The sequence below is a fragment of the Lissotriton vulgaris genome, chromosome 3_1 (genome assembly GCF_964263255.1).
Source record: "Lissotriton vulgaris chromosome 3_1, aLisVul1.2, whole genome shotgun sequence".
Lineage (NCBI taxonomy): Eukaryota > Metazoa > Chordata > Amphibia > Caudata > Salamandridae > Lissotriton > Lissotriton vulgaris.
The window spans coordinates 1,645,313,680-1,645,336,978 of NC_141689.1; the positions used below are offsets into that span (position 1 = coordinate 1,645,313,680).

General features: G+C 41.6%; 1 protein-coding gene across 1 annotated transcript in view; it reads right to left on the minus strand.

Moving 5' to 3' along the window:
* Positions 1-23,299, minus strand: part of LINGO2 (leucine rich repeat and Ig domain containing 2) — a 2,438,702-nt gene that overhangs the window by 1,268,287 nt on the left and 1,147,116 nt on the right. The window contains exon 5 of the mRNA XM_086962132.1: positions 17,074-17,103. The gene's annotated coding sequence lies outside the window, so the exon portion shown is untranslated. The remainder of the gene's footprint in view (positions 1-17,073; positions 17,104-23,299) is intronic.

The following is a 23,299-nucleotide window of genomic DNA, read 5'->3' on the forward strand; positions in this document are numbered from 1 at the left end:
CAACCGACCACATACAAAGAGCCATTTCTCTTTTTGATTACACGGGAGTGACAGGAGACCCTATGGCGCTTATACTGCTGGACGCGGAAAAGGCGTTCGATAGGGTCTCCTGGAAATTCCTGTGGGCAGCCATGTCAAATTGCGGGATCGGAGAAACATATAACAGCTATCAAACGGCTTTATGTAAACCCTAGTGCTCGTGTTTTGATTAATGGGGTTCTCTCCGAACGCTTTGCTATTACTAGGGGCAAAAGACAGGGTTGCCCCTGCTCGCCCCTCTTGTTCGCAATTTATATTGACGCATTCATACATAGTCTAGAAAATAATGCATTAATCCCCCCAATCAAAGTTCGGAATTTGGAAACAAAATGCTTGGCATATGCAGACAACATAGCCATTGTTACAGGGGATCCTAATAACGCTATAAAATGGATAGAAAAAGAAGCCCATAATTTTGGTAGAGTCTCAGGATAAAAATTGAACTCTAGTGAAACTCAAATAGTACTTAACAATAAAATCACGATGAATGACCCGAGGATAATTGAGAAGGCGACATACTTAGGGGTTAGTATTAGCGCTAAAATTGAAAATATCGTTGAGGATAATATTGAGCCCCTTATATATAGTACTAAGAAAGAACTTTTTCGACTACATAATTTACATTTAAATATTGGGGGTAGAACTAATGTTATCAAGATGGTTTTTTTTCCTAAGTTTTTATATATTTTTTTAGCTATTTGTTTAGAATTTTCCCCGCTAGTTTTTAAAAACATAGATACTATGTTTTCACGATTTGTGTGGGAATACAATAAAGCACGTTGAGCACTTAGATGGATCACTCTACCTAGAGAACGAGGTGGATGGTCACTTCCCAATTTCAAACTATAATATTGGGCTACAGTGCTGAAATATAGTGTTAACCTATTAATGTCTAATACTGATGGTCACAACATACCCACTCCGCAAGAACTGATCCTGGGGGATGGATGCCCTGGCTGTCTGTGGCGTCACATAAATGATGACTATTTTAAAAAAGTGAAATTCAAAACTATTGTTAATGTTGTAAAAGTATGGGGAAATGTTAAAAAACTAGTAGGTTTAGGTCAGTATTCCTTTTATACCCCTGTGTCACAGAATACGGATCTTCCAGAAATATTCCAGGATGTATACATACAGAGATGGATTGAATCAGGGGTTAAACAACTTGGGTGTTTTTTTTCAACAAACAGCATTATATCATTTGATGATTTGAAAGCAGATTTTAGCTTGACGAATAGGGATTTAAAAAAATTTCTTCAGGTGAGGGATTTCCTATTAAAAAAAGTGGGTGGTCGCATTAAATTTCATCCTTGCCAAATTATAGATAAACTAAGATTAGCAAAAACTCCAAGAATTGGTGAGATATATACAGGGCTGAATTTATTATTACCAGATGATAAGGATAAACAAGGGGCGGCATGGCAGACTAGGCCCGGCGTTTCTCCTCAAATTTCTCTCAATGCTTATGAAATGTCAATCACCTGTTTAATGTCCATGAAACTACAGGAACAATTCTTTAAAACGATTTTCTCACTTTATTATACTCCGAAAAAATAGCAAAATGATAGTCCAGGAAACGTACAATCTGTCCACGATGTGCACTCCTCGCGGTGGACATAATTCATATGTTCGCCACATGCCCTATTCTAGCTAAACTATTATCAGAAATTTCAGACTTCCTCTCGGATATCGCACATTGTAGGGTTAACATTACAACTGAAGAAGTTGTGTTGGGTACGTCTAGTATCGCCCGACCAAACCAAATACAATGGCTGATTTTCGTAGCTATGGCCGTCCTCAGGCTGTGCGACGCATCAGCATGGATAGATCCGTTACCACCATCGTTTCTAGAATGGAGAGCTAGGCTGCTTGCGACTTGCAGCCTGGAGGCTGCCATCTATAAAAACAAAGAGAGGGATAAGCGGAATAGGGGTATGAAGATGTGGGCGCCACTGTTAGCTTGGACTCAGGAGTGATGATTGTGGGAATAATTTATGTTGGCCGTCTGCTGCAAATTTGATGTTTTTTTTTCCATCTGTTTGAAAAGTATTTTTCTTTCTTAAAAAAGACTATGCTCATAAATGTTTATGATGTAATAAAAAATGATGTGTACCTGTTCTCCGGGGGTGGGGGGGGGGGGGTGTTGTGTAATAAATCTGAAATCCAAATAAAAATTGTTTAAAAAAAATAGAAAGAGTCCCTGTCAACATTGAGGAGTAAGGTCAACGTTATGGGGTTCCCCATATAAACATGTAACTCTCACCAAAAGACCTTGAGGGAGGCAGATTGGTTCTTATTCAATTTGAAAGTGTGGGAGGAATTGTTTAAGAGCACCTTAAGCTCTGTCTCATATCTGTAGATTTACGGCCATGAAGCCCAGAATGCTATGGCAAGTAAACAAATACACCCTACTATATGGGCATTTAAATGAATATGAGTCCCTAGCTCTGATTAGTTTTTCCATTTTACCGCCTTAGCTGCAGCCATTATTTCGGCACTGTGCTGGGCGTCCCAAAGAGTGGGCGGGTGCGTCGGCCGTTGAACGTTCGCAGCACCAGCCAGGTAGTGCTCCGAACATTCAGCGGCCGACGGCAGCAGCTATGAGGTTAAGCATTGAGGAGACATTAATCTGCGTAACCCCATTCCACTTCCTGTGACTCAACAGTCAGCATCCGACAAGATACATTGTGACACTTAGAGAGAAAGGTCCTTGTACTTGAGCTTGATGCTGCCTTGGCACCAGTAATTACGCGCTCCCTACCAATTTACCTTGACCAGTCAGTTTGTCTGATGACTTGTTACATCGTTCCAGTTGTTGAATCATAGCGATCCTAGCGATTGAGGCTCACTTACAAGGGCATGAGCTTCAAAGGCATGAAAAAGCACGCTTAGGATGGAAAGCTTCTTAAGAAGTGTAGATATTGGTATTTCAGCAAAAGTATGAGGTGCTAATTTACTTCACTATATATAGAAGATGAGTCAGTGCATTTGGAAGATTTAAGGCTTTAACCAACTGTAGACAATGGCAATTTAATGACAAACACCAACTGTTGATAAATGCATTTACTGGATTTTTCGAATACATAAGAAAAATATGTTATTTTCAAAACCAAAATGTAAAGATGATGAACCATATTACATTTTCAGGTTTCACCCTACAAGATCTTATAGCCATCCCTTGATGGTATGGGTGTAGGGCAATGTGGTAAAACATTTGTAGTTCTGTCTTTTTTGATTATGGGAAGGTCTAATTGTATACACATTTGCAATGCTCTCCAACACTTACATTGTCAACCATTCGCCAAAGTTGATCTTATTTCCCTTAAGTCTTTCCCCTATTTTCTTTTATCCTCTAAGCGCAGATAAGTAATGCATTACTCTGCACATGTTTGGACAGGAAACATAAATGACTCCAGCAAAAATGTGCAAACTAGGCCGCTCTTGAGAAAGCCATGACTAGAATTGAGCCGTGAGAGTATGAGAGGACCATGGCAGCCCGTTCTGCTCTAAATGCAGACCCTAACCAGCAGCCCGTCTAGGGGTGTGTGCTACATTCACATATGCATTCGCGCAATTGCATAAAATGTTAGGAAAATCCTAAAAAATAACAAACGTGGGGGCATATTATCAAGGGGGTTTAACTCCGCTTTTTTGGCTTTAAAATTATCACCCTCTTGGGCCCCACTTTGCATGTCAGAGAAATTTATCACTAATGACATGCAAAGTGGGCGTGCCAATATGTTAGCGACTGGAAACAGTCGCTAACATCGCTATCTCCTATTACCAACTTTTGGAGATATTTGCGCTAAGCGTGAATATCTCCAAAAGCTAACACCTGCCCTGAGCAGTTCTTAGCCATGTTATCTAAAGGGAGGTGGATAACATGGCTAAGAGCATTAGCTCGGTAATGCATGAATATCGCTGACTTTTCAGCGATATTCATGCATTGCGGCCGTTTTTTTATCGCATTTGCGATAAACCTTGGTAATACCAAGGTTTATCTGCGATAAAAATCGCTGCAGGTCGTCGATCCATTTTTGTCTCTAACCAAGCAATAGCGATAATTATCGCTATTGCTTGGTAATATGCCCCGTGGTATTTAGCACTATATTTTAGTGTAAATTCAATATCATTGCTTTTATTTTGGATGTGAGGATGGCTTTACGCTTTAACAAAGCGGCAAAATTGACTTGACTCGAAGAACAGCAGCTTGCATTCTGGTTGTTTACGTGTTCCTAGGCTCCTGTGCTTTAATTTTGCCACAGATGTGGCAAACTTACGAGATTTAGTGTAATTTCGCGAATGTTGACTTGATAAGCATAACAGAAACGTCCCCAAAATATGCCAATTATGCCAGCATAATAAAAATTTCGCCCGGGCCTACAACCCAGCCAGAAAATGCCAGTGGCGGAAGGAAAAGTCGAGCTGTGATGAAACAGAGAAGCTATTTGATGAATCAATGATGCTGAAGTTCTTCTTCATGCTTTAATATTGTTATGTAGGTGGTTCCAATGCTTCCATAATATGAGGGATGTCGCATTGAGCACCCTGGCAAAATTTCAATTACGTTGGCGCAAATCACAGCAGTTCTGTCCTTTGGCATTGTTTTTTATGCAAAATTCAACACATTGACATTATTATGCAATTTTGGATAATTGTGGGCCACTTGTGTAAAAATTCCTAATGTAGGGGCCCCGGACTGGTTTTGTTCGTTGCACAGTTTTTTGTGCTATTGTTTTAGCATGAATCACATCCTTTCATTCGCTTTGTATGCAAGGATGCACTTCGAGGCAGATTTATGAGGCCGTTGCGCCTCTTTGCGCCGCAATTGCGTCACTTTATTTGACGCAACTGCGGTGCAAACAATGCGCCCTATTTACAACGTGACGCATCTAGGAGATGCATCACGTTGTAAAGCACTGCGCCATAAGGAGGCGTTCCTGCGCAGGGGGGGGCGTTCCTGCGTAGGAACGCCTCCTGAAAGTGGCTGAGTGACATCTATGAGATTTCACTCAGTCACTTTCAGGGCAATGCTGCGTCAAAACCCTGCGCCTGCTTGAAGCAGGCGTAGGTCTTGACGCAGCATTGTGCAGATGGTGTACCCCCGAGCCTTGCTGGAGCTGCGTCGTGCTTGCGACGCAACTCCAGCAATGCGCCACATTTCCAGCACAGATGCGTCACGCATCTGTGCCGTTTTTGCACCATGGGTGGCGGAGCTGTGGTGCACTGTGGCGCACGTTAACTGGCGCATCCCTGGGGATGCGCCAGTTAACATAAATCTGCCCCTTCATATTTAAAAATAGTGTAAAATGCCTCATTGACATTGGGCCCGATTCACAGAACTAACTTAAGACAAAATCCGAAACTTACTACCATTTACTCATTTCGGTATTCGCAGAAGGCACTTCCTCATTTCGGTATTCACAGAAGGCACTTCCTCATTTTGGTATTCACAGAAGGCACTTACTCATCAATGAAGTGCCTTCTGTGAATACCAAAATGGTAGTAAGTTTAGGATTTTGTCTTGTTAGTTCTATGAATTGGGCCCATTGTGCACCTTTTTGCTTAATTTGTCTGTAATTGTGCTTAATTATGCAAAAGGAAATTATGAGAATTTCGCACATTCCTAATTCTCATTGTGCGGCCCTTTCCCTGTTTTCCACTACATATCACCAATCTCCACATGACACATCAGGTAATCTCTCTCTCACGCAGCAAGTAAAATAATATTGTCCTACTATGGCCACCATTATTTCAGCCCATCTTGCATAAAACTGCATATTTTCAGTGCTTTTCCCCTGCAAATTTGAAACGTTTATGTGTCTTCGTCGTGTTTTTGATTCGACTTTGTGAAATCCTTCTAGCGTTTTATGCAAGGGAAAGGCGAGTCTGCCTCACAACGGCTGCCTGGGCTGTGTTGTTCAAGCCAATTGGTTGGACACACCACATGCAGTGAGGAAAAAACATGGCCATCAGTGTAACATATGGAATGGCTGCAGTGCTCCACAATCTAATGCGATTCAACAAGGATCATTAAAGCTGACTCCAGCCCATGCTGCTAGAATCATTGCTTCTTGGCATGTGAGTGACATCATCAGCAGAGAAGCACAGAGGGATTTTCAACACTGCTTCATTTGTCTAATCAATAATGTTATTTTTGAGCTACAGTCCCATTGGCATTTGACACTTCGGCATTGGCTTGCTGCGTGCCCCCAGTGTGTGTGGAACAGAGACCATCCACAGCTGCTTTGTGATTTTGATCAACTTCTGGGAATTCATGGTTGAACAAGAAATGCCCTTTTCCAAGCCACATGAGCTGGGTTTATTAGCATTCACAGACAATGTAGCTGCCCATAACGAAGCAAAAAATACTGAGCAATTGATGGAGCACAACCAAAGTCAGACAATAAAAATAAAATGCAGCATTATCAAAGAAATCTAGAAAAAGACTTCTTAAATTATAAAAGGAATAGTGAAAGCCAGCAGCGGCTCCTCCGCAATGGCGGAGGGACGTCGCCCCACTGCCTGGCTCAGAGCCAACAAATTACAAATAAAACAATGTCATTGTTTAATGTTTCTTTTGCCGGCTCTGAGTCAGCTTGCACTGGAAGGGGTGGGGCATGGAATGGAGGGTGTTATGTGCACTACCTCAGTGCGCATACATTTTTGGCCGGCTGGCTTTGTCTGTTCAATGCAGCCGAGCTGGAGAAAGCCCCACAGACTCCCTGGTCTGAGCGGAGCGTCTTTCCAGCCCGCCCAGACCAATTCACACGCTGCTCTTTCATGAGGGCAGCACAGGAATTGCAGGGAGTCCGTGATGCGGCCCCAGTGCTTGCTGGGACCAGGAAGGAGGAGGCTGAGCGCAATGTGGGAGACGGGCAGGAACTCCAGGTAAGTGTCCCTTTTATATATATTTTTTATTATTAACCCCCCGTCATGCGCTCTCCCGTGCGCGCCCCCGGAATACTCTCCACCCACCCCACTACCTCTTTATTGTGGTGGCCACCACTGGTGAAAGCCAGAAAAAGCAGAACCACAAATAGATTTTTTACAGTAGTAAAGTGTAAAATACAAACCCCAGAAGTCATTTACACACACACGTACACACACACACACAAATTCAATCTCTCTCTGTCGTTCCCTCTTACAGGGCCCGATTCACAGAACTAACTTAAGACAAAATCCTAAACTTACTACTTTTGGTATTCACAGAAGTTAGGATTTTGTCTTAAGTTTGTCTTAAGACAGACTTAAGACAGAGTTAAGACAAAATCCTAACTTAAGTCTGTCTTAAGTCTGTCTTAAGACAAACTTAAGACAAAATCCTAACTTCTGTGAATACCAAAAGTAGTAAGTTTAGGATTTTGTCTTAAGTTAGTTCTGTGAATCGGGCCCTCTGTCTCTTTGTCGGTTTCTCACTACCAGCCTAGGTTAAACTTTTCCTACTGCTATGCCTTGAATCTTTTTTCAGACACAGCTGCCATCAGCTAGGCTCTTCTGCACCCACCTCCTTTTCAAGTCAACCATAAGCTTAGACTGGCTACCCTTTATGCGCCACCACTCCAACAGCTGATATGGTATGAAAATATTGGGGTCATTGTATATTCATATGCCTCACACCTCTTCTCTGCTTCCCTGGCTCCTGCTTTCCTTGAGGTGGCTTTAAGGCAGCATTAAGCATGCCATGTGCATATAACTTGACATGACCCATCACATCACAAGACATAACAGGTAGCAGCTTGTTAACAAGCCAAGCCTTGGTTATCCTATAACACTTTTGCCCTACACCCTGAACCAAATCCCAAAATGTACTACCTGACTAGCTTTATTGAAGGTCAGGAGAGAAAAGTAAAGGAAATGTAAGGGAAATCTGGCTAAGAGATTAAAATCTAATGTCTCAAACAAAACATAGAACAGAAAGTAGCAACATAAACCAGCTAAGAAAGCGCAACATTGAAAATCTACAGCAAAAACATTTACTTCCAGTGACATCTCCAATTTTGTGATAATCCGTTTAGAGAGCCAGCTGTGTACCTTTTTGTATGACTAGACAAGGTTAGTGACTACCTAGGTCTATGCATACTATGAAAAACACTATGAATGATTAGTTTGTACATCAGAATAGCAAGCAGAAAAATATCTTAGCCAGATATCGACTGCCAAAATATCATATTTTGTATAATACATCACATAACAGTTTTTCTTCTTCTTGTTTACAGTAGGTAATGATGCACTTTGAAAAGAGTTTTATTGCTCTTCATCACAAGACTACTCTAAAATAGTTCCATAGAGTTACGTATCTAAATTACTAAAAAGGGCTATAACATAATATGTATGATAACATGAAACAATGTTTAAAGTTAATTTAAATGTTATTTATGTCTAATAAAAATAATGTTGATCCTATAAACTATATAAAAACTTTCAGGTATCACCAGCCACGTAGTGATCCTTTCACACAAACACAATACATGCTGTAATGTAATCTCTGTAGCTTAATCTTTGCACTAATAGGATAACTCAAGCATTATCTTTGCATTTTTCCTTTCACAGGGTCAAAACCCATGCACTCAACGATAACCCAGACACTATCCTTGCAGTCATCTAATCACCAAAGCACTACCCATGTAGTAATACGATCACCCAGTCAGTACTCATACACTCATCTATTCACTCAGGCACTACCCATGCACTCCTCCAATCACCCAGGCAGTACCCATGCTGTCATACAATCAGCCAAGTATTACCCATGCACTCATACAATAACTCAAAACCTACTGTTTCACTCATCCATTCCATCAAACAGTTCCTATGCATTCATCTGGGCATTCTGATAGTATCCATGCATTCCTCCAATAGTATCACCCAGATACTACCATGCACCCTCTAATCACTCAGGTACTTCTGTTGCACTCATCCATAACCTGAAACAGTACCTATGCACTAATCCATGCCATCAAACACTACCCATGCACTCCTCCAATCACCCAGGCACCACCGCTGCACTCATGCATTCACTCAGGCACTACTGTTGCACTCATTCATTCCCTCCAACACTACCCATGCACTCATATATACACTCAGGCACTACCCATGCACTCCTCTGATCACCCAGGCACTACCCCTGCACTCATGCAATCAGCCAGGCAGTACTCCTGCACTCATGCAATCAGCCAGGCACTACCCATGCACTCATACAATAACTCACACACTACTGTTGCACTCATCCATTCCATCAAACAGTACCTATGCACTCATCTGTGCATTCTGATAGTATCCATGCATTCCTCCAATAGCTATGCCCGTATAACATCACCCAGGTACTACCAGGCACCCCTCTAAAAACTCAGGCATTACTGTTGCACCTATCCATTACCTCAACACTACCCATGCATCCATCCATGCACTCAGACACTACCCATGCACTCCTACGATCACCCAGGCACTACCCCTTCACTCATGCAATCAGCAAGGTACTACCCATGCATTCATGCAATCACTCAGGCACCACTGTTGCACTCATCCATTCACTCAAACACTACCCATGCACTCAAGCATTCACTCAGGCACTACCCATGCACTTCTCCAATCACCCAGACAGAACCCTTGCACTCATGCAATCAGCCAGGCACTACCCATGCTCTCATTCATTCACTCAGGTACTACCTGTGCACTCATCCAATGAACTGGGCATTACCCTTGCATCCATCCTTTCACTCGGACACTACCCATACACTCATGCAATCAGCCAGGCACTATTCTTGCACTCAACCATTCACTCAGGCACTACCAATGCACTCATCTATTCACTCAGGCTTTGCTCATGCACTCATCCATTATCTCGGGCACTGCACATTCACATATCCAATCACCCAGGCACTACCCATGCACACATCCAATCATCCAGGCACTACCTTTGCACTCACCCATACTTCCAGGCATTACCTATGCACTCATCAATTCTCTCAGACACTGTTCATGCAATCACTCAGGCACTACTCTTGCACTCAAGTCTTCACTTAGACTATACTCATTTATTCTTTCAATCACTCAGACACTACATACTCACTAATGTAATCAAACAGACACTATCCATTGACTCATGTATTCATACAACATATAGCTTTTCTTTTTAAATCAAAATGGGTGGGTCCGTAAGAACCCTTTTTTCCTTCTTTTTTAAAACTATTTTTTATATGTATATATTTTTTATAAATTTTTGTTTTTTTTGGTGTTTTAAGGTTTTATCAACAAAAATGCGAACAAAAAAACAAGCACATAACAGCATGGATAAATGAAGGGAAAAAATTAACATTTGTGATTGTTAATTGTGTCCAACATTGTTTGGACAACTTGTTCTCCAATGTTCAGCACAGTGATGCATTTTGGACAAAAAAAGTCCTGCCTTCGCAAAATCAGGAAGAGTCAGTGGTACAGACTGCAAATGGTCCCCAACTTGTGAAGTTGAAGGTTGAGGATTTTGACTGCCTTCATTTGCTCTTGCAAGTTCAGCTCTTGCAAGCCTCTTTTTGTACACTGTCTGGAGATGTTTGTACATCGACGATGTACCGTAGGAGTATTTTATGTCCAATCCTCGGGACAGAACTTTTTTACATATGTTGCATGAAACTTTTTGTGCATTCAGTTTCCTCCTCCTGCAGATCCTGTGAAGTTGCCATTTTAATTCAACCAATAAAACCTTCAAAACACCAAAATATAGTGGCAAAATTGTAAGCTCCTCAAAAAGGATGGTTGTTGTCAAACACAACCAAAATTAGAAGAGAGAAGGTGGGATCTAGCAAACTTAAAGATGACAGTATCTTTAACCAATGAAATCTCTTTTTTTTGTGTCCCATGGGGTGTGCAAGTCCTATGCAGTACCACCCCGTACCGAAAGCGATTCCGCAATTTGTTTCAATTTTACATTGCAACAATATTTACCACTATTTGATAATATTTTTAAAACACATAACTGTATTTCTTTATTTCAAATAAATTAAATAAAGCTATATTAACATATAATATTGTTTTAAAAAAACATTACCTTTGCGTCCCTTACGCAAAATCCAAAAGTAGCAATGTATGCGGAAGTTGTGCGACTCCTGAAATTACTTTAAAAAAAGACGATTTAATAAATTTCATTTATTAATATACCAGTTTAGTAAGTATCTCAACAAACCTCTTACCTTGAATTTAATATAATTATTGTATATATATATGTGAAAAATATATATGTGAAAAATCACGTCTCATACGGGAGTCCGGAGGTTACAATGTACACGCACGTACAACGACTCATGAAATTACTAATAAAAAATGATTTAATAAGTTTGATTTGTTGACATAGAAGTTTGCCAACTATCTTAACAAACCTCTTACCTTGAACTTAATATTATTATTGTGTACATATATGAAAATTATTTATATGATTAATCTCACTGGAGCCGCGTTTCGTATACAGATCCAGAACTATTGCTTGGCAATGTACAGGGAAAGTTATACATTTCCTTTTTTTTTTTTAAATGTATTTAAAAAAAAAACTTTTTAAAAAACATTATTACATATGTATATTTATATGTTGAATATATATATATATATATATATCTCCTAATACTTCGCTTTGAGGGATTTAGTTGTTGAATTCTAGCAGTCTATCCACAAATAGTACTTTTTCTTTCAACATCTAAGCCCCGTCCTTCACGGAAATTATTAGATTTATGTGGAGGGAGCCTGCAGGTGCCCTGGGAAATCAGCTGAATGTAAACTTCTGCGTCCTTTACTTAATTATATTCTTGCTTTCTCTATATCATCATGAAAATGTTAGTGTTTTGCTGAAATATTGTGGAAAAAAGTGTGATAATGCTTCTCACCGTAATCCGCAGACTGCATAAGGGGCCTGGAAGCTCCTCAACAGCATAAATACCAAGCACTGGCATAGCCGATAGGTCTCGTCTTTGGGACCTTATAAGTGTTTAGCTATGCGACAGTTGATGTTGTTGCACCAAGGATGTTGTGCTGGATAACTAAACACTTATAAGGTCTCAAAGGCGAGACCTATGGGCTATGCCAATGCTTGTCTGACTTGAAGTCTTCTTTGCCCAAAAACCTTCACATTTTTCTGTGGTGAAAGCTTAAATTACTGAGCCAAGTAATTGAGCGAGAACAGTATTCTTCAACCACTCTTTACTTCTCTTAAGACTTTCACTATGGTGTGGCACCCCCTTCCTTATTCGCCCCATTCCTCTCTCACCCCAACCACACAGTGTGTGCTATTATCACCAGATTTATAATCCCGATTCAGGTGCAAACGGGAATTGGCCGCAAACTGGGATCTGTGAGCAAACTGTAATGAGGGTGTAAGCAGGGAGTAATGCATGTAGATCCAAAATGAAAGTCTTGTGAGAGTAATAGGCTTCCTTCTCAAACAACTCCCCCTTCTCTTATCCAAGTGAAACTCATTGTGTGTTTCTGATTTGTTTATTTTCTCTTTTTTTGATCCAGGGGTTCGATTTTAAAGCACTCTAAAAGTACTCCTCTTGTTTTTGGGAACCTCAGACCTAGACCATTTCCAGAGCATGCCCATAACTTCCATTTCATTAGAATATTTTGCGTAAAATCAATGAAGAACAATAAATCACACCTTAAATCAATACCTATTTCCTTGACCTAATAGGCTTGCGTATGTTTTTACTTGTAAAATCATCACAGATTGCTCATTTCGAAGTAATTTGAGGAATTTGTGTCTAGATGTCTACCATGAAAGAAAGAAGAGCAGAAGAACAGTGTTTACTGACGTTTGAGCATCTATTTGGTTGGAGAATAGGCATGCAGTTGGGGTCATTGGCCCTGTTCGTCTTTCAGCGCCATGCATCATGAAAAGCACAACGAGGAAGGATCTTACAAGAAAAAACTGATAGTGTAAAATAACTGGGAACCCCATTGTTCTCAATGAGTTCTTCTGATTTTCTGAGAAGAAATTCTGCAGCAATTTGAGGAAATTGCTGCTGAAGATTGTTCGCTAGAGAAACAGAGTCGGTAGCCACCACTGTAATTGCAGCTGTGAGATAATATGGGCTGATAATGGGACTGATTCAGCACACAGCGCCATTTTTTACACATATTTATTCAGGACTTCGCTTCAAGCTTTTTTCTGGATACTTTTTGTGGTGCTTCTACATTGTGCACATTTAATCTGCCACATTAAGCCATAGCACAAATATACTTTATAGCACACCAGCCGAGTTTCTAGTTGGTGAAGTGCTTTTAAAAATGTGGTTTTAAATTATTTTTGTATCTTAAAGTGATCACAAAACTGAACAAAAAAATACATGAAAAATGAAGGCAGATATTTTATGCTAATTATTTCTATTAGCTTGATGATTGATTTGTATCGTTAGAACTGAGTGCCTAGAAGCAGCAGTGGGGGAGGTGGGGAACAAGGGGCGGGGGCTCACTATGAAAATTTAAAAACACTTACCTTCCGGCCAGCCACCACCACCTCCCCTGCATCCTCTTCCTGGCTTCTTATGAGAAACCGGAAGCAGGAAGCACCAGGGCTCCCACGCTTCCCGCAGCCAATCGCAATGCAGGGTTCTGATTGGTCTGAGCATCGTGACATAGCGCTCAGCCTGGGGCTGTAGGGGTGGGCATGTTGTCCATGCAGGCTGTCATGCAACCTGCATGGGGAAGGTGGAAAGTGTGCATGACTGGTTTGGGAGCCAAACAGTCATTGCGCACTTAGGAGGGTTGTACCACTCGTCCCCTGCTCTTCAGCCCGCCCCGCCTCCTCACGCAAGCTGCCGCAGCAGGAGGACAAGATAAAATGATAATAGCATTAGTCATTATCTATTTATTTTCCCTTTCTTTTACTGCTCCGAGGCAGTGGAGCGACACTCCTCCGCCTTAGCGGAGGACCCACCACTGTTGGAACTGTTAATCTTCATGTGTTTTTAAACCATTTTGACCAACAGCACCTTAATATTGGCATTCTATATTGACCATAATATTTTTTTTTTCAAATGTGTCTTCTCAGACTCTCTTGTATGTTGCAGTAATATCACATAGTCTGTGTGTCAGGTCACGACGAATACTCAAACACTAGCACAACATACATGCCATAGCTTTAAACACTATTAATGAAGGTTGTTACGTTGTATTTATAGACCTCCCTTTTGGGAGGATTTAAGGGAACATTTAACCACAACCCGCATATTCTGGTGAAATGAGCAACAGTCCGGGTGGCTCACTCCAGCCCCTGGGCCAATGGCTGTTGAGAAAGGGGATCTTAGTGGCATGACTTACCATCTTCATCGATCTAGTTTTCAACTACTTGATATCTATAGATATAAACAATATAAACAAACATTTTAAGAAACTCAGACAAAAAAACACAAATGCAGGAAGTATAAATATAAGACTTAGAAGGAGTCCAAACTTGAGGCCTAATTAGGACTTTGGCAGTGCTGCACCAGCTCTCCACTGACACAGCACCGGCAAACCCGTGCAAGGACCACCTGCCTTATTACAAGTTGAACATGTGTAAGGCAGAAGATCCATTACTTTTCGCATGGCGGTGCCTGGAAAGCAGGCACCACAATGCAAACAGCAAAACAAGTTCCAGCACGGCATAGACGGTGACGCCCATGCCATGCTGGAACTTTGGGTGAATAGAGACAGTGAAGCACATGTTGTGCCTCCCTGAATGCATCCCCGTGGGGGGCTTGGGCTGTAGGGCCCCCTTTGTTCCTGCACGGTCAGCCATTTCATGGCTGGGCTCCCTCCATGAAATGGCTGGCGGTGCAGGAACTCGTAATATACTCAGCGGGACTGCGCTAGTCCCACTGAGCATATTGCATTATGGCGTATCTCTGCCACCGCCAGGGAATGACTGTTCCCTGGCGCAGCTTGTGGTCTTCCGCCACAATGACTTTCAAAGTCGTAATGCGGCGGACGGACCACCGCCAGTGAGAGTGCGGCGGTCTTACAACCTCCTCCTTTATAATTAGACCCTTGGTGCTTAACCCATGGGCCTCATTTATGAGGCCTTGTATCAGTTTTGCGCTTCCGATGCGTCACTTTTTGTGACGCATCGGTAGCGTAAAACATGCCTCCTATTGCGCACTATTTACAAAGTGACGCATCTAAGCAGATGCGTCAGTTTGTAAACCCGTGCGCTGCATAATACCTGCATCAGGTATAATGTATGCAGGGGAGGAGTTCCCCCGCAAAAAGCCTCGTAGAAGTGACGCAGTGAAATCTATGAGATTTCACTGCGTCACCTCTCGGACGCCATTGCGTCAAAATATTGCGCCTGCCTCACAGCAGGCATAAGACTGACGCAGGCCCTTTCACATGGGAAGCATTGCTGGAGTTGCGTCACTTTTGTGACACACTCCAGCAATGCGTCACTTTTGCGCCTACAGATACGTCAGAAATACTGACGTATCTGTAACTCCTTGCGACATGACGCATCAATCATGTCGCAAGGAGTGCGCACTGAGAAGTGACGCATCGCTGCTTTCACGCAGCGATGCGTCATTTCTCATAAATGAGGCCCCATATAGTTATCAACGCAAAGTCACATGCTTTACCACAAGTATCATAATAAGAATGCATATATCACATTCTAGGGGCTGCACTTTCATTCAGTTTTAAGAAAACAACTCACTCCTGCAAGCTTACAGTTGTATACTACACTGCATTTATATAGCCAGGCATGTCATGCATCTTACTATTGGTAGTACACATTACCATATTGTACTACAGGCATCTTCCTGGGTATGCAGAATATTGTGTGACAGTACACCCACAGGAGTAAAATGTGTCCATATGCCAAACAGAATGTGAGTGACAGTTACTGCTGGTATAGAGCAATAAAAGGTGTTTGTCTTGTGCCAGTTTTTAAGTTATGCAGACCAGTGTGATTGAGGAGCAAACATAATTGAGATTGTTTGCTGTCTTGTAGATGGAGTGTGACAGACCCTGGTGAAGTTTTTGCTAAACCAGCATAATCTTGTGTAATTATCGACATTTCGCATTATGGTTGGGTTGCAAAATTCCCAAAATGTTGCCAATATGTCTGGTAGCATAATTAAAGACCATTTATGCAAGAATCCTATTGCAGGAGCATAGGAACAACACGAATTGTGGGAAGGAGAGCGGCACTTGTAATTTTTTTGCTATTTTTTAATTCACAGAAAGTGTGTGAGGACGCATTTCCTCTAAAAATATTAAGCTACATGCAAAATTTCTGTTTCGTGTCTTTTTACCAACATTTTATGTCATTACACCAGAGGAAATTCCACAAGTTAAGCACACCCCTAAATGTGACCTTGTAACCTTTATATTTCATGCAATATTTATCATTTTGGAGCAGTTGAAGTAACTGCATAGGGCTGCTTTCTTTCTGTAACACGTCTCATCTGTTAGAAATTAAGAAAAGTGGTTCCTGAAGCATTTTTAGAAGTTTAAAAGTATTCGAACCAGTAGCTCAATTATTTCCATAAAGATGTTTGTTTCCAAACTGGGGGAGAGAAACTCATAGATTTTCTCCTACTGCCTGGTGATGTCAGACACCTTTGCACTACCATCTTCTTGGCTTGCACTAACATCTGTCAAGGTTACGTGTTTTGTATGATCATTATAAAACAAAGGCCCTTTATCAAATACATTGAACAACATGCTTGCTAAGATTGTGTACATCTGGACAACTCTTTATTCTTGCAAATTAATCTGCACTTTCTTAAATAAAAGCTTGTTTTTTTTCTTTTTTCATAAACAATCCAACTTACACTTGAGGTCAATGCTAAAATCCAAACGTGTTGATTGCAGCGAAAATCCCTAATGGAATTGCTGATATCTGGTGGCTTGTTTATTACAGCAGGCTTAACATCCCTAATGTAAATTGTAATTACAGCGTTGTTTGTCAGAAGTGTACTTCTTGCCTCATGTGGCATTAGTAGTCATTGAACTTTACTGAACAGTGCTAAATGCACTGGGTATAAGGCGGGACTCAACATATTTATCAACACTTACCTCAAGTGCAGCAGTGAGGCAGGTCAGAACCTGAAAGAGAAATACATAGAAATGAAAATCCATTAGCCTGATTAAAAGACTTTTCAAAAAGGCACAGTTTTGCTAGTGCACTGAAGGGAATTATTTTAAAACGGACTGAATAAGAACACCACATGCTTTAAACCAAAAGTCTTAAAGTTTTAAATTTTTCTGACAAAACTGAAATGTTTCCTAATTAGGTATCCAAACACTGGAAGTTGTTTTACTTAGAATCACAAAATCAGTGTTATCTGGGGTCATTTTGGGTTTAATTCTCATCTACTTTTAAAGATGTGTTCTACTACGATACTCTATAGGTGAAAGGTTACAGGAAGAATAGCTACTGCAGTTTTTGGTGACAAGGCACCACTATTCTTCCTCCGAAAGCAGTCTATGCTATTTATTGAAAAGCATTGGAATGGGAAACTATTTTAGGGTCATGACAATGAAGGGGAATGTAAATGCAAAGTATTAAGGGTTTTAGTCACACATAATATTTTATGGTGGGGCTATAACTAGGAATTGCACAAAAATGTTGAGCCCCTCCTAAGATTTTATACACAATCTCTGAGAGTTTTCTCTCATGACATTTTCATGGAAGTTTTGGGTAGTGGGTCAGAAAGTTGAACTGAGGATACATCTCCTGCCATCCACCAATTGAAATGTTGCCATATCATTAGTTTGGCATTTCATTTCACAGCAGTCTACTGTGCCTTTACTGTAGACGTCTAGAGAAGAATTCAAATTGTTATTGATGACACACATGAAACTGCAGTGAATGATATAGTTCTGAAATATGATCTGTTAAAGTCCCATGTTATTTTGCTGTCTTCAGTTCCAAACTTATCAGCACTTAGGGCCCGATTACGATGTCGTTTAGAAGTTGTCCCGAACAAATCGGTTCTGTACCAGTTTCGAAACTAATCAGGTCCTGTGAGTCCAGACGACCAATTACGATGTCTCCCAACATCGTTCGGTCAGACTCGCATTGACATCAATGGGAGTCTGTGTTCTGAACATGAACACAGGCTCCCATTGAAAAAGGGGTGGTTAGGTTAAACCTTGCACCCTGTGGCGGCCACCCCATGGTGCTTACCACATAGTGCATGGTTGAGAAGAGGGGCCACTTAGGTACCCCCACGGCCCCATTCAGAATTCTCCGGGTGAAGGGGGACCTGCAATTGGCCCCCAAAGACCAATTCCGAAAGCTGTTTTTGTCTCAGGCTAACCAAATCGGAACGGCTGTCCGAATTAGTCATCATAATCGCTCATCCGGAAACTGTGTCCATAGAGCTGTACGAATTGGCTCTGAAAGACTCGGGCTGTCCAGATGCCTTTCGGAACAGATTCGGTCTGCTCACACGGTTTCCGGGCATCGTAATCGGTCGTTGAGAAAACTGTACAAATCGATAGGAAACAAGGGTTTCAAATCAGATTTGACAATACCGAATCCCATCCGGAGCCCTTCCTAATAACATCGTAATCGGCCCCTTTAAGTTAATTTCCATCTACTTCCTATTCATTAGCAACCCTCTTTTTCATATGTTTTCTATACCCATTGAATAGAATCTATAGATGTAAAAAAATAAATATCTCTAAATAAATAAAACTGTTCTGTCACATTTTTGATTTCATTTTGCATGACATTGTTGGCATTTTGTTGCGAAAAATGTTTTTTATAAACTATCAGCCAGATTCATCAAGCAAAATTGGGTTCGCAAAGGGCCAGATTCTGAGAATCTGGCCCTTTGCGAGTGCAATTTTTGCATTTGGGATTCATCATCCCAAATGCAAAATTCGCTAATAAAGAATTCGCAAATTTGCGAGGATTAGCATTTAAGGAATCTCTATTAGAGATTCCTTAAATGCTATTCATGAAACATTTAAAAATTGCGAATTTTCAATTTTGGGCCGCTATTTACCGCGAGGTCAAACCTCGTGGTAAATAGCGAAAACTTAGAAAAATGCATTTAAATGCATTTTTGTAAGTTGCATGTTACACACACACATGTCCTTTGGACATGTGTGTGTGTAACATCTGTGTGAATTTACATTTCAGGGGTGTTACAGGGTGTCCTTTGGACACCCCTGCACCCTTGAAATCGCAATCTCATTTGCGATTAGCTAATTGCTAATCGCAAATAAGGAATGACTCCCCTTTAGGCCCATAGGAATGAATGGGGAGTTATTCCTTATTTGCGATTAGCAATTAGCTAATCGCAAATAAGGAACCTGTAGGAATCGCAAAAAATATTGCGATTCCTACATGAATCCCGTTTTGCGAGTCTGGAATAGCGATTCCTTATTAATCGCTATTTCAGACTCGCAAAACTTCACAATGATGAATCAGGCTGTTAGTTTCTTTACAAAAACAACCTACATATAGTGACTGCCTTGTAAATACATCTTGAACTAAAGTATTTCTATATTCCTTCTTTTTCTGATTAGCAAAACCCTCTCTATCAGTTTTCCTCGATTCTCTATCGATGCAAATATTCTCTCATAACAAAACAAATGTGACAAAACGGCTTCAAACCACTTTATGCCCACTTCCATGTAAAATACAAGCTATTGCCTTAGTGCAACTTCCTCGGCTATGTTTTTTTGCTCATGCTGTCCCCTCCTGTGCGATTTGAACCTCTTTCACAGCTGGACTCCTGAGACGAGAAAGTGTTCATGAGCTTTCTCAGCTGAAAATGCGTACATTACTGTTAGAACAGGAGGTGTCTTCCTTCCACATGATCTCAGACTTAGACACCTGTGCGCTCCCTTTGATTTACAAAGTCATGTGATCTTCACTGGAAGTCTGTGTGCAGAACACTTTGGGCCTCATTTATAAGGCTGTGTGTCACTTTTACGCTGCCGGTGCGTCACTTTTTGTGACGCACCAGTGGCGTAAAAAATGCGCCTTATTGCACCATATATACAATGTGACGCATCTAGGTAGATGCGTCACATTGTAAACCCCTGCGCCACATTATACCTGCGCCAGGTATAATGTATGCAAGGGGGGCGTTTTGACGCAAGAAAGGGTCATGGAAGTGACGCAGTGAAATCTATAAGATTTCCCTGCGCCATTTCTTGGCTGCTAATGCGTCAAAATCTTACGCCTGCTTCATGGCAGGCGTAAGACTGATGCAGGCCCTAATAACATGGGACTTGTCCATGTGAAAGTACACATTGCTGGAGTTGCGTCACTTTTGTGACACACTCCAGCAATGCGTTACTTTTGCGCCTACAGATACGTCAGAAATACTGACGTATTTTTAACTCCTTGCGACATGATGCGTCATATTATAAATATGACGCATCAATCATGTCGCAAGGAGTGCGCACAGAGAAGTGACGCATCGCTGCTTTCACGCAGCCATGCGTCATTTCTCATAAATGAGGCCCTTTGAGTTTGTGCCCTGGCTTTGCTTACAAGCTCACTCCAATACTTTTAGTTGGGGACCCCCTGCAAAACCAAATCTAGGATTCACAGATATTTCTTTTTGAGAATAAACAGTTTTAGACTTTGATCAGCATGTGCGCAGATTTTCCTTAACCCCTTGCGTGCGGAGCGTATTCCCCGCCTGTGCTGACTCCGCCTTGCGCGGGCGGAGTCATGACGGAACGGTTCCGTCATCAGCACAGCTCAACCGACGCTGATGACGGAACCGTTCCGTCATCAGCATGGAAGGGGTTAACACCCGTAGTCACACAACTCTATCCCTGTTAAAACAACATTCCAGCGAAGTCAAATTTGAACCAATTAAATCAATAGATTCAACCCAGGGAGTGGCTTGGGCAGTATTATTGGGGGGTGTTAGCTTCAGATTTCCCAACAATCACACTGCAACATCTTAATCAAACACGTTACATGAGAAGCAGAACATGAGGGCGTCTTAAAGGGCAGTGGAAATAGAGAAGAGTGTGGATGGTTAGGGGCACTTAAATTGCAATATTTTTCAAACTAGTCAACATTTTTTAAGTGCTTCAAAACATAGATGAGAGTGTGTGTGTGTGTGTGTTTTTTGACAGCAGTGTGGGCATGTACAAATCCCAGGTGAAATCAAACAGACACTTCACATTAAGCAACAGAAAGCATGTGTACCCAACTATTTACTACCGAATGCCTATTGTAACAACCCAAACACCCTCCCCCACATCCCCGGAGCTACGACCCTACAAAGAACTCTCTATGTAGGATCCCTTCAATAACAAAGGTGGAGTGTCTCATAAAGGGACATTTTATTTTCACCAAATTCAATGAGTTGTTGGTCTTTGTGCTTACACAGTATCACTCTCGCAGCTCCTCTACTTGCTCCCAGGCATGTTTGCCCTTTGCAGTATATGGGTGGTTCCCGTCTAGTGAATGGGCGGAATTCATAACTGGATAACCAGGTCCTACAGGTTTAGGCAGCATTTTGACATGGAACTAGAACACAAATTGTGTGCCTTACTTCACTATAATCAGCACCCTGAAACCTGTCCTCAGCTACTGTAATGTAACAAAATTGAAGTTCTTAGATATTGAAACTTTTTTATGCAAAGCCCTATGCTACCCATTCGTCTCAGGTCTGTGCTATATAAAACTACAATTAAATAGATCAACAATGTCAGCAGCACTGTGCTGAGAGGGACAGTATAGAGAAAAGAAGGACACCTAAAACAACATGCCAAAGACCTTTGCTTTGAAAATAAGACATTTTGCACAGTGCAATTCAATATGTTTCCTAGGTGATAGAATGGCTTGCCATGATGAATGAACACAATTAAATAGGAGTTTCTTTTGCCGCCATCATCCCCCTACTCAAATACACGTTGAAACCCCAAGAAGCCTCAACTCAGCAAAATGCCGACAATGGGAAGCCCCAAGCATTGTGCAGGTTTAGCCTGTAATTTGCAGGCATCTTAAAAAGCCGCAGGAGATTACCATTCTCTGATTGCACGGCTGTCACACTCGCCTGGCGCAGGGAACATGCTGAGCATACAACCCTTCGCCACATCTTGGCCACCTAATTAGTTTGTTCCCAGGTGCACCAAGATTCGTATTGCACTTCTCATATTGTACATGCCTCATACCTAACTCACTTTGTTTCAAATACATATTTGCACCCCCCCCCCCCCTTCTATTTCTCTCTTAGGCTGAATTTATGTACACAAGCACTGCAATTACACATGGAAAGAGTGCAGTATCAGCAGTTTTGTCACAGGTACTGTCCAATAATATATTTAATGGGCAGTTTTCTTCAGGTGTGGGTGATATTAGTGCCAATTATCCGGCCACCGGATAACCCCCTTTGAAGCAGACGTTTACAAGGCACTCTTAAATGCCTTCTTTTTTTGAGACCGGCTGCCTTAGATTTTTTGATAATCCCATCTCCCATTAATGACAAACGTATGTAGAATACCACCTCTCTATTACTAGTATATGCAGGGGCATGGCTATCATTTGTGCAGCAGCTGCAGTTTCACCAAGACCCAAGGGGCCTCATTTATGAGGCTGTGCGTCACTTTTATGCCGCCGGTGCCTCACTTTTTGTGACGCACCAGTGGCGTAAAAAATGCGCCTTGTTGCGCCATATTTATAAAGTGACGCATCTAGGTAGATGCCTCACTTTGAAAACCCCTGTGCCACATTATACCTGCGCCAGGTATAATGTATGCAAGGGGGGCTTATTGACGTAAGGAAGGGTCGTAGAAGTGACGCACTGAAATCTATGAGATTTCACAGCGTCACTTTTAGGACGCCATTGCGTCAAAATCTTGTGCCTGCCTCACAGCAGGCGTAAGACTGACGCAAGCCCTTTCAATGCGGCTTGCCCCATGTGAAAGGATCCATTGCTGGAGTTGCGTCACTTTTGTGACACACTCCAGCTATGCGTCACTTTTGCACCATACAGATACGTCAGAAATACTGACGTATCTGTAACTCCTTGCGACATGATGCGTCATACATTAAATATGACGCATCAGGAATGTCGCAAGGAGTGCGCACTGAGAAGTGACGCATCGCTGCTTTCATGCAGCGATGCGTCATTTCTCATAAATGAGGCCCAAGGACTTTAGTGCCCAAGTCTACACCAAAAAAGCATATAATATAGGACTAAAACAGAAGACGATGAGACATGTTTCTGACTTGCAGCACAGCTCATAGCACCCTTGCTACACCACTGGGTATATGGAATCCATGCTGCATTCTAGACAGTAAACTCGTCAACGA